The following is a 13,194-nucleotide window of genomic DNA, read 5'->3' as shown; positions in this document are numbered from 1 at the left end:
GAAACTTTGTTTTGTGTGCGAAGAAACCAAAGAAAAGAAAAAAAGTGATCGCAGTTTGATAAATCTTTGCAAAGAAATTCAAAGTAATAAAATAAATAATTTGTACAAAAATTTCAATTTGTAATTCTACGCTTTATAGAATGCTGCACAAGAAATAACGTGCCAGTGCGGTTTCATAAATACTTTGAACCTACTGAGTTTTTCCTTTTTTGAGAGAGTCCTTCCTTCTTTGTGATGTTAAGTTTAGAAATTCTAAGGCCCGAACTTTTGACTGCCCAAACACCCCAACAACGCGCTGCAAAGAATCTATATCTACTTCATTCAGTTTCTAATAACATATGTCATCTCTCTCTTAATATATACATTTTGGAAAATGTTTTGTTTATTTCAAGAAATGATACCAAATAACTCCTATATTCAATGACGACTGAGCCAATAGAGATATTTCCCACGTTACTGGTAAGCATCTTTTTCTAACTTCCTATGTCTGTGGATTAGGGAAACGGTGGTAATGATAAAGAAACAATGGTGAAATAAAGAAAAATAGGAGAAAAGAAGAGGTCTCCGAGACAACAAAGAGAGAAAACACAATTGCTGGGAGCTAAGATAGAACAAAAGACCTCTAGAACCAGAGTTAAGCGCTCTAGCACTAAGTCACTGTGGCACTACGTTTATCAGAAAATGGCATATGTACTGACGGTGAAGTATTCTAGGTGTCGATAAAATACGACCAAGTAAATAGTAATTATTCAAGGTTGGACAAACGAAGAAAAAATGTATTACCGGGAAATACAGGATAGAAAACGGATCTGTTCCAATTTGTATCAGGCAAGAATAATGAGAATGAACTATAAGAGTGTATTACACGATAGCTGTCTGATCTTCAGTAAAACTTTTTTCCTTGTCAATCAGTTCCTATTCTATGTAAATATTTGGTTCACAATTCTGTAGAATTTACGAGACGGGCGTTATAAAATAGGCTATGTTATGGAGAGACACACTTAAATACTGATTAGAGATATTCACTTTCTGTTAGATATAATTTAAGTCGCGCCTTATTTCTCTGTTAGTGATCGCAAATAAATATAATTTTATATATTGTAACAGCAAATTTAATTGCCAGGGTTATGCCCAATCCCCAGAGTCTATTTTGTGTTTAACAAAGCTTCTATGACACATATAATCTAATTCTTTATTTATAATTTTGTGACTTTCTTAAATGTCACCTTCATGAACTAGTAACTATTTTTTAAACTGATTATCATTTTACTACTGTAAGAATAGTCAAAGGAAACTATTTCTAATTGTAAAGAAATCTAGTTATATTGAACATTACTGCTGAGATCTCAAGTGCGTTTTAGGAAACGTTTGAGTAACTTAAGGAGATTGACATTCGGTATTTGTTGCTGTTTGATATCGTTGTAGCGACCCTTTAAATGGTGAGTTTATATGAAACGTGACATAACTTGATTGGGGATGACGATCATATGAGCTCCCATCGGAAATAGAATCCGGGCCCCCGAGCAAAACTCATGTATACTAACCACATAGCAATGAGGATCTTAAAGTTAATACTCAGGAATAGGCATATTTGCTAATAGTAAAACAAACATTCAAATGAAGTGAAGAAAGTTTAACATAAACTTATTACTCGTTAACTTTCATTTAATTTACATCACTCAATATTTTATTTGTTGTTAAATGTAATTACAAGAGTTGTTGCGAATATTTTTCCAAGGTGATACATTCCCTAGTAAAATTATGCAAGTCTCTTACTAAAATGTTTTTAAAAACAAAGTTTTACTTCAAATTTGGTAGATAGAAAAAAAACATTATTTTATTACCAAACAGCCAATTTTATTTTTTAAAGAAAAAATAGTCCTTATTTGTAGAACTTAAAAAAGCAGACTATAAACTTAGTTGTATCTCAAAAATTTTTTAAACTGAATAAATCGATGGGCCATGGCAAAGGCAGTGCTATTGTCGTCCAGATTACCATCTACCTAAGCTATGGAGAAGACATACCGAAAAAAACGTCTTTTGTTAAATTGCAAAATTCACTAATGGAATAGAACGATTATGTTGACGGCCAGTGAAGTTAAGTCTACCGTCTAACCAATAAGTGAAGCTACAATGAAGCTAGATTTGAAATGAAATTCATTTTATCCTATTTATAGAAAATTATTCTTGAATAAATTGAACAAAATGAAACAGTGTTAAACTAACTCTATATCCTGTCAATTCGGAGCTTGTCCTATGAAACACTAACATCAAGCAAGGCCATTACTCGACAAAAAGTCTAAAAATCTCTTGATGATGTAAACAAAATCCAAGAATAAAGTTTTTTTGAAAGCACTTCAAAAGTGAAAATTAAAGAGAAAAGAAACCTTCGGAATGCTGGCTTGCTCTCGCTAATTCATGGGTTTCTCAAAAATACCCCCCTCTTGTCAAAATTAATTACTCCTTAATAAATTATCTAATTGTAGACTATTTTATGGTCGGTACGGCGATTCTTTGCAGAAAAAAAAAGTTTACTTTTTTGTTGCTAGTTTTGGCTCGATAACAGAGAAAGCCATTTTTAAATAAACTATAGACAAAGCCTGAAAGTGCGCAACAATATGCTTTTCTTATTGGAATGGGTTTTAATTAACACTAAGTTTATGTCAATGAGATTAATTTTGTATACGTCCAATGTTTCTTCCAGACATGTTTTTGGGGGGCCACTGCCAACCTAGAGCTCTGAGAGTGCCTCACGGAGGAGACTAAAATAATACGTCTATCATATAATAATAAATAGAACAGTACCATCAGTGTTCCCCGGAATACTAAGTCTGCCCCCCGGATTTTTTTCTGAATGAAACACTGTATACGTCGGTTTCGATGGAAAAACATAAAAAGTTTTGAGTCCGTCTTTGATCTATTTTCAGTCAGGATAGTTTTGGTAAACTTGGAAAGATATTATTCTCGTACTATAGGTTCACCTTTCGACTCTCATACAAGCTTACAAGGAAAATAATCCTGTGTCAGTGATAATACACACAGTTATTCTAACACTTACACAATGAGCTTACGGATTTCGAATACCCAATCAGAGGATCTATCTTTGATTTTGGTTTGTATGTTTACTGAGTGGATATTCCAGATTTAGGTTTGAGAGCAGTTAATATCATGATAGGGATCTCACATACTAGACTTGCAATGTTTGGTAAGGGAATGAGTGAGTTCCCTGATTGCGAAAAAAAAAAAAAGGTTCAGCATTGATTTCATAAAATCTTTACTATCAATATACACTGTGTTTATTTAACGTTTAACAGGTCAACTTCAATCTTAAGTTAATGCTTAGAAATATATATATATATATATATATATATATATATATATATATATATATATATATGTGTGTGTGTGTGTGTGTGCGTGTGTGTGTGTTTATCATTCCCAGACGTAAGCTTATCACAGCTAAAATAAGACAAACAACAACCCACATAGCACACTACGTCCCTGGGATGTCCCATTTTGATCCCAATCATCCCATTCGGTTCCCGGGATTATCGGGATAATGAGAAGACATCCCATGGACGTCCTGCATGGGACGTCCTGAAGGATTCACATATAGGATGTCCACAGGACGTCCCAGATGGGACAGGAGGTCCGAGGGAAAACAAATAGACATCCCTTCGTGGTCCCGTTGAATATCCCGTATCCCGGGATATTAGCGGACATCTGGATCTCCCGAGGATATCCTGTGGATGTCCCGGGAGCACATTCGGATATCCCGGGATGTCCCGTCGTCCGTTGCGGGCTCAGTCTCGGACATCCCTTGGACGTACTTGTGCTATATGGGAATAGATGCAATCTAGTAGCTGACACAGTTATATTTTAACATTCACTGAACAAATAAATATATAATCTGTTTCAGCATAATAAAAACAATAAATTTATTCTCAATGGAGAACATGGTTTCAACTCCACAAAGTTGTATATGTCGATATTCTTGACTATACACATGACAACATGCTTTCAAGCATATTGCTTGGTTCTGTTTAATGTTCTCTATCGTTTAATACGTAACTAATCTTTGAACAATACTTTTGTTAGGCAGAAAGCAAAGTTTAAGAGTTCAGTGTTATGGACGAAAAACTTGACAACTGGCTATGGTACTATTACGGAGTAAGATGTTTGTTTCATTTCTTCAATACTTCCACAACAGATGCCAGATATAATACTCTGATAGAAAACGATAGTCAACGTTTTGGCAGGAAAACTTGACAACCCACATTTTCGAAGTGCAAACGCGCCTGAAAAATATAGAAACTAAGAAAAAAATGAATGAAATAAGAATGTATCTAGTGAGAGAGCTAACGAAAGAAGTCTGGTTTGTTACGACAGTAACTACGAAACCAATTTCGCACCAGACAGGTCCGAAAGTTTGAAAAATACTGACAGAAAACATTTGGACGTTAGTATAATTAAATTTACAACTTCTTCTTACAGCGTTTATCCAATACTTCACCAAGAAATGAAAATAACTTTTACTATTCAGAATTACACTCCATAAAGGTATGGGCTATCACACTAAACTTTCTCGTTCTATTTTAACGTTAAATCATGTTTAGCTGCTGTTACTACTAAATATTTATTTATAAAGTATAAGAAAAAAAATACCCTTTCTAAAAAACTTCATTCAGAGAAAACTCAGCCCCAAAAGCAAACTGCCGTTTGAGAATTGTCCATGTAAAAATGACTCATTCTATTTATTAAGCCAAAAGTCTATAAGAAAATATTTGTTTACGAGATATCAATATGATCACATGAGTAGTAATTGAGAACATTCTTAAGAAAAGATAATACTACCTCTGCGGATACTTTCGAAACAAGTGATTTGTGCAACATTATAGGACTATTAATCAAGTATTAACATAATCTTCTGAGATGGTTTGAGAAGTACATCCAGAACCAAACTCGTCTCCAACAAAATACCACCCTTTGTGGATTTATTTATGAATATGATTTAACTCGTATGTAGGGTTATTAGTCACACATGTATTTTAAAAAATATTCATAAAATTGCCTGAATAGTTTATTCTGATAACCGTTTGGCTAAAGCTCACTACCAATAATAAAGTGCCCACTGTGGATATTTTAAAGGACAAATGTGCTTCCTCATATTATCAGATTATTATTGAATCATTTATTTATAAAATATGAAGAAAATAGCCTTAGCTGTTTTAAAAAAACCCGTCTTAAAATATGCAATCCAAAAGTAGACTCTCTTTTGAATTTTAAAGACAAATATTACATATTGCCAGATTATAATGGAATATTTATTTATGAAATATGAACAAAATTGGCTCACTCGTTTTTGAGAAAATCGTTCTAAAATAATCTCACCGTTCAGGAAAATTTTAGTACAAGTGAAAAATGCCACATTATGAGTTTTTTCAAAACTTTAACTGACAAAATTCCTTGTAAATTCCAACACAAATATCTCGTCATATTTTATTTCATAATGTCATAACATGATGTTATAACTTGATGTCATAACATGATAAAAATTTAAAACTTTCCTACCGCTAATCGAACATGTTACCCTTTGCACCAAAACCTCACAAGACAGGTCGTGAAGGTTGACGCCTATTAAATTTACTCATACACAATTTCACCCACAGGATTGGTCTTTTAGCCTATTTGTATGCTAAACGTATTACTCTTTCTCGGAATTACTCTTTTTACGGATGTAATCCAAAGCAACCGTAGCCCTTGTTGTTTCATTAAAGGCATAAAGCTTTAAACACATTCAATATCTATATCTTTCTATTAGTTTCTATCTATCTACATATACTATCTATCTTTCCTGCATCTCAGACCTCCTCCTGCTTTCCAAATCATATTTCCGAAAATAAGAATTGGAAAATCAAAACACTATAAACATATAACAGCTAATAAGCTTTTGTCACTCAATGACATACGGAGTTCAATGGGATATAAGTCATTACCCCCTAACAGCGGCATAGTCAACAGTGCTGCAATAGTTCGATGAGAGAGGGAACTGAGAATCTTTCATCGTCTACAGATACCCTTTGCACTGGAAGCGACCCTTACTTATCAAATCTGCAGCCAGGAATAAAATCGAATTCTAAGAAACAAACAAATTTAATTGACACAGCTGTCGAAAGTTGATTTTTAGATTTCCAAACTTTGCTATACCAAGCTGGTCCTACATAACAGATATACCCATCAATCTTTTCAATAGTATCAGATCGAAACAGATAGTTTATTTTAGTTTTGAAATATATCTGTGGACTTAAAATTATCGTTTCTTAACGCACTACTAGAAATGGAAATGGTAGAAGTTAAACTATTACAGGTTTCAACGTTCATCATAGAACAAAAGGGTACGTAAGAGAATCGGAATTTTTCAGTCAATTCAGCATCCCAAGAATATTGTTTAATCCCAACTTTACCTCTCTACTAAAACCGTAATTGGTAAGAAAATACTAGCTTTCTTGGTTTCAATATTTATCTTCGTAAATAAAAAAACAATAATAAATACAGATTTTGAAATGGATTTAGAATTAGAAGTATGCGTTTTATTTCTATCCTCTCTATATTCATCTGAAAGTGGTAGAATCAACCATTTTCGAGTGCAACGTTAATACTCATAGTACAGAAACGATCTGGCCTTTGGATACTTACCAATCCGTCATTCGGCTCTTGAAACTAAGGAAATCATTGCAACACCAATTACGTGCCACTCTTGTGCCGAATCAACCTCCGGAATGGTAGAGACAAAACCAATGTGACAGAGCCTATTGTATATTAATTTAAATAGATCATAAACCTGAGATAGAGCATAACGTATCTTCATTATGATTAATCTTAAATTTTACACAATGGCAGTAAATTCTTTAAAAAAAGGAAAGTAAAAGAAAGTCCAGACATTCATCTGTTGAGAATATTGGAACCCAGCTGAAAATATTACTTGACGAACTCTTAGATATTACTTTTGTTTAAATTTCTTGCTTCTAAACAGGGACAAATTCCAAACTACGGTTTATAACAAAAGTTACAAACATTTATTTAAAGAAAATACTTTCATTCTATGTTCTATCTGTTTATGTGTGTGGTCGATATAAACCCTGAAAAATTGAATTTGCTGTCACTACAGTAAAAAGAGATATGACCATTTGCATTTGTTAACTATTTTCTATACAACAAAGCTATTTTTTATTTTATAAATCGGTATGATGATGTTCGGTTTATATATCGGTACATAGAGATTGTTTACTCGGTGTGATTATATTACATGTTCCACATGTTGATATACTGTTACGTAACAATAAGCCTTTGCACGAAACATAGGATAAGATATTTTATTCAAAACAATTAGTACTTACTGTCAAAAATATTCAAGGTATAAATCTAATTGAAAAAATTATATAATTGGAATAAAGTGAGTGTAATGTATGAAGTAATATGAAATGTTCATGTATTTGCTAAATTGAGCAAATTTGCTTTCATAAATGTGTTTGTGATGAAATTAGTATAGTTTTAATTAAGAGAATTTTGAAAATATAAATAGGTATGTATTGGATTCTCTTTACTGCTATTTTCCACATGTGCTTTCCTGCAGCTAACAAATGAATATAATTTTACTGACATCTAATAAACATATCCACTTGAGAATCACAATGTAAAAGTAAACATAAATATAAATTGTTCGCAATCGTTTCCACTTTAAACTCTTTTTATAGATCTAGCAGATGTGTAAAATAGGATAAAAGAATTATGATAATACTCCTTAAAAAGTATTATCATTATATGTTTACTTTATAGTTTGCCTCATTGGTATATATTCACTGATGATAATATCAAATACTACTCCATTTATAGAGTAAAGTAATTCTAAAGACAAAAGTATGAATTCTTTGCAGAATATTTTGTTGAAGAAGATACCAAATGTGTATTTCTTTTACTGAATAGCAAAGGATAACAACTTTCGAGACGTCCACAGCAAATTTAGCAGTAATATAAAGCGATCAAATTAAGACATTTTATATACACAAAATTATCCACGTATTGGTAATAAGCTCGAGAAAATAAGAAAGAAATAACGAACATACACAGAGACCTTAAATATAAAAATAGTCAAAAAGCTCTACTACATGCCTTTTTTGTCCACAGAAAATAATTAGCATCCACTACAATGTAAAGCAACCGCTAGAAACTACTATACAAATTTATGATGTACGGCTGTTACCAAATATTGATCTTAAATGATACGAAAGAAAGAAAAGGTACTCATATATATATATATATATATATATATATATATATATATGTGTGGAATTTAAAGAAGCTGTAGCTTTCTTCATATTTAAACTGTAAACTTTATTATTCAACTGATCTCCTCCAGAATTTAGGAAAATGTATTGGAAGATGGATATTCCTTTTTCCTATTGGCTCTCCATGGATATCACTTTTGTTAACCTACGCATATCATTCAGAGCTAGTTCTGTAAATGTTAATCATTTACTTTACGTATAACTTTTAATAGAAATTCTTTATTTGCTAAGATCATTAATTATTTTTCGAAAGATTGAGTATTGAGCTGTAATTCATCATTTTACTTGTTTAGTCAGTATATTGTGAAATATTATTATATTTGTTCACACATTTATACCATGTTTCTTTCTCATTTCAGAATGTTAGGATACTTTCGAATCCTGTAATAAATATCTTAGCGAAATTCTATGTACATGATAATACTTTTCTCAACATCTAGCAGGATAGAACTGTATGTTAAAATCTCAACAGTAATTTCAAGAAGCATGAACTCAAAATCTTCATACTATGAATGTAATATACATAAGAAATATATTGTTCGAGGTGAATTTTATAATACGATTGAACTGAAATTGCGCAAATATCATGTAGATAAGATCATTGATAATTTCTGTGCAACATGACTTACTAAGAAAATAATACAGTACAGGAAAGTGAAAATTTGAAACTTTCTTCTACAAGAAATTTCGCATAGAACAAGAATCAAAGAGTTATTGCATTGTAATACATATTTTACTGGCATATTATGACCTGAAATATATTTATTGACCGAATACGTGTAAAGCTTGGTTTTGTGAAATTTAAAGTTTGGACAGTTCATAAATGTAATTTGTGCCTTTTTTTTTAATGATTCTTCATTATTAAGCATACACTATCGAGAAAGAAAATTAATTTTAATTATTGTATTTTGCTTTTAAATTCTTTGAAACGTCCTTCAGCTTCTATTTTCTTCAAACCTGTTTCCATATGAATTGGTTGCAAGAGAAACCCCCATGGACACTCAGTAGGTTAGAAAATGGAATTAGTATTCTAAAATAATGATATTCTTCAGCTTCATTTGCTGTCGGATTAAGCACAGACGGTGATGCAATAAATAGAAATCTGTGAAACAAAGGTAAAATATTATTTCATGGTATAATATGCATTGAAAGTGTTAGAAGAAATAGTTAACGAATATTTCTACACCGATATAATATCAATTTGTGGTTTCAAATATGCAGCAACCGTAACTAAAAACTTAAAACGTCAGAGATTGGTGTGATGCATTAAATCGTTATAGACACAAAACAATTTTCTATACAGTATTCAATGATGTAATGTATCAAGTCAGCTTAAAACAAAAAATAATTTTATAAAAGGTGAAGTAATGCTTAGCTCTAGTAATCTTTATTTAGGAGTAAGAGGTTTTTGGCTTTCTTTCTTTTCTGCATTTCGCATTACGGTCACTAAACGTGTTCTTATAATTTGATCAAAGGTGGTTCCAGCACTCAATTTTATATCATTTCAGGACAGCCAAGAGTTTTGTGTTTCTATATTAATATAGTACATGTTGTTTTCATAATATTTTGCTCAACAAAATCCCGAAACTTCCAATCGGGCACGCCATTGACTATTACTATTTTCTAAAGTTAAGTAAATTCTAATAAATGAGTAGGGTAAAAGTACCAGTGGTCGTCGCTGCACTAGTAGTCGTCGTTTATGCACAAAAGTCCTTAAAATAAGAAAAGCACATGAGATTAAAAGTTCAGAAATACCCTGCTTGCTTTGTCACTCTCTTCCTCACAATGTCAAGTGACGTGTAACAGTAGAACTCTAGGTGGAGGAATGCTCTTTGGAAAAGAAGCGAAGTGTGTGATGAAGCAACGTTCAGGAGAGTGTTCATTTGTGTAAAAACGTAACCAAATCAGGTATGTTTTTGGTCACTTATGAATTGCGATATTATAGTTTTTATTAATCTGAGTGATTGAACCCTAGATTTAATATCCCTAAAATACGTTCGCTGTGCTAGATTTTAAATCTACGAACAATTTTATGAGTTAATGGGTATGACGACTACTGGATCGCAATTTACTTACTTGTACGAGTTCGCCACAGCTGCCTGCTACTGAATCATACTTTGCATATTAAAGGAACAAATAGTCGTCACCGGGATAAACACTATCAACACAAGTTTCGCCTGCTTTATTAAAACTGTGAATCTTGCTCTCTCGATAGTTACACCCCAGAGTGCTAAATCCTGGGGGCCACCACTAAATATTTTCGGGAGAAAATTCTTCTTGTTAGAAACCCGCTGGGGGAAAAATAAAGTGAAACTGTGTTAGAAGTTTGCAGAATAATTACAGTAATTCATATCTAATTAACATCTATTTCATATCTAATTAATGGGTGATCTAGTGGCCAGCGGTATAATTCCTTTTGCTCTCCAGTTAGTCCTTCCCCACTTAGATTGTCATGATTTCACACCCGGATTACACTCCGATGTGGTGAATCAATATCAGGGATGTAGCCAGCGAGTTGGTCCCCCTTAAAAATAATTATTATAGAATATTAGTTAGCAATATTTACATTAATTTTAAAGGTGGCAATAGTTGGACCCTAAGGATGTATGATATTTGGATGGAACAATTGATATTTTCAAATATCAAAATATCGACATTGAAATATTTGATCGATATATCAAAATTTTCGATATTTTGATGTTTATATTTCGATATTTTGACGATATCGATTATCTATATCCAAGATATCGTAAAGTCCTATCGAACTCCCTCCGAAATGAAGTTTCTGGCTATGGGCCTGATTAGGGATAAGCACAAAATGAGACGAGACGGAACTTTCATTACAAAATTTGAGACGAGACAGTTTTTCCAATATAAACAGATACAGATTTCGAGACGAGACAGAATCTGCGCGGCATCTTTTCGGGAGGATCCTCAAATCTTGTCTCGCGTGCATCCCTTGGCATGATCGTGAAGTAACAAAAGAAATGTTAATGAGCAATAACAACAAGTAGGGTTAATACAATATAGGTAGCTAAAACATTTTTATTTTCATTCTTGAGGGCTTAAAGTAATATATTGTTATTAATCTTACAATTTTATAATGTATTCTTAAGCTTAAGATGAAATATATTTATTAAACGTATTATTTTATATTGCACTCTTAACGTTAGAATCATAGACTTAATTTTTGAATTAACATTTTTCTTTCTGAAATTGCTTTAAAAAATTCTGTGAAAACATTGTTTATTTTCCTTATGTGCTAAAAGTTATGTACACTTATTAAGCTTAGTACTTTACTCTTAACCTTAAACTGATAAACAGTGAGTTTTTGAATAAATTATATCAAGTTATGTGAGTGACGAACACTGGACAAAACCCTGACGACCACTGGAACATTTCGATTTTGATGTGGCGACTACTGGTGCAGTACAAGGGATTTAAAATTGTATTATTTTTTCTTCAACGGCTATTCGACCTTGAATTCTAACTACATGGTCATATATAGGAAGGATCAATGGTCTTTCCAACAATTGTAGAGTTCCGAAAGTTTCCAATGCTCACAGAAGAGACAAAAGAGTATCTTTTTAACTTTAAAGTAACGATGACTGGTCCTTTTACCATACAGTATCAATTAATTTTTCGAAGCAAAATGGTGGATCATTTGCTATTAATACTGTAGTAGTAAGAGGTGACAACGGTGTTAAACACTGGGTATTTCCTAACAGCGTCGTAAACTTTTATGAAACAGAGCCTTTGTGCATTGCCTCCTGGTTACTATTGAATGCGTACGATGAAATAAGATTTCTTTCTTTATAAAGAATTAAGAGGAGAAAGAATTTGTATTGATTTTTCTTGACTTGCTTATTCAATAGATTTTGAAAAGCCATTCTAAAATAAATCCTCTTCATCATTTTTCTCGGATTGGTTTGCTACGCAGTTAGTAATGATGACTAAGTTGGAAGATGTTGATCTTTTCAGTACGAAATACCTGACGTAGTGAAATAACACATTTTACATGATCCATTTTACATTTACTTTTATTGTTCAAACATCGCAGTAAATGATATTAAGATAAATATTACCCTTCACTTTAAATCGTTTGCACTAAAAGCAATTTAATAACATGAATAAGTTGCATAGGAAAGGTAAATAAATTGTTTTAAGATTAAAGGATTTACGAATAATTCCACAGGATGACTTATAATTTCTCGCTTTTCGACCCGAAATCGGAAGTGTTACCTTATACACAAAAAGCGCGCGGGATAACAATTAGATCATCGGAAAAGGCTAGATCTTGGTTGAACTATATGTATTATGATATGATAGCTTTGTTCGTAATCCTCATATTTTTTTTTAGATATATATAGAGTATTTTCGTAATCCTATTTTAGTTTGTTTTCTCTTACGTATCATTTTCAATTACTACTTTCGGCTTCTCAATTATAATTAGTGTTATTGAGAAAACTCATGTTTTCTGCTTGCCTGCAACCAGTGTATATGTGTAAGTAATTCATTTTAAACAAGATACAGAAATCAAATTAAAAGAAAATAAGAATACCAATAGGATTCAACTACTATAAGGTTACATTACTGTTGTCTTTTATTTATTTATTTATTTATTTTTACTTATTTCCATTTGACAGACCAGAGTGTGTTATGAAATGTTAACTTTGTCTACTTTGAAATTTGTTGTTTACACACACAACTGCGGTCCTCCGTAGCCTCTATCTTGTCTATAATTGTCGAAATGTTGAGATAAGGAAAAATTATAATCTGATATCATGTTGCTTAACAAATGTTCACAGAAACAGCTAATCATCATTTTCATAAATTCTGGATATTATAA

The 13,194-nt window shown here is 32.1% G+C and overlaps 1 long non-coding RNA gene across 1 annotated transcript in view; it reads left to right on the top strand.

Moving 5' to 3' along the window:
• LOC145683533 (uncharacterized) overlaps nt 1–10,923 on the top strand; it is a 35,340-nt gene extending 24,417 nt beyond the window's left edge. The window contains exon 3 of the long non-coding RNA XR_014131138.1: nt 8,705–10,923. This is a non-coding gene — a long non-coding RNA (uncharacterized LOC145683533). The remainder of the gene's footprint in view (nt 1–8,704) is intronic.
• Nucleotides 10,924–13,194: the final 2,271 nt, after the last annotated feature.

This window comes from Thermobia domestica, chromosome 4 (genome assembly GCF_964235325.1).
Source record: "Thermobia domestica chromosome 4, izTheDome1.hap1.1, whole genome shotgun sequence".
NCBI lineage: Eukaryota > Metazoa > Arthropoda > Insecta > Zygentoma > Lepismatidae > Thermobia > Thermobia domestica.
The sequence above is the reverse complement of the archived record's forward strand: the minus strand, read 5'-3'. Positions and strand labels throughout refer to the sequence as shown.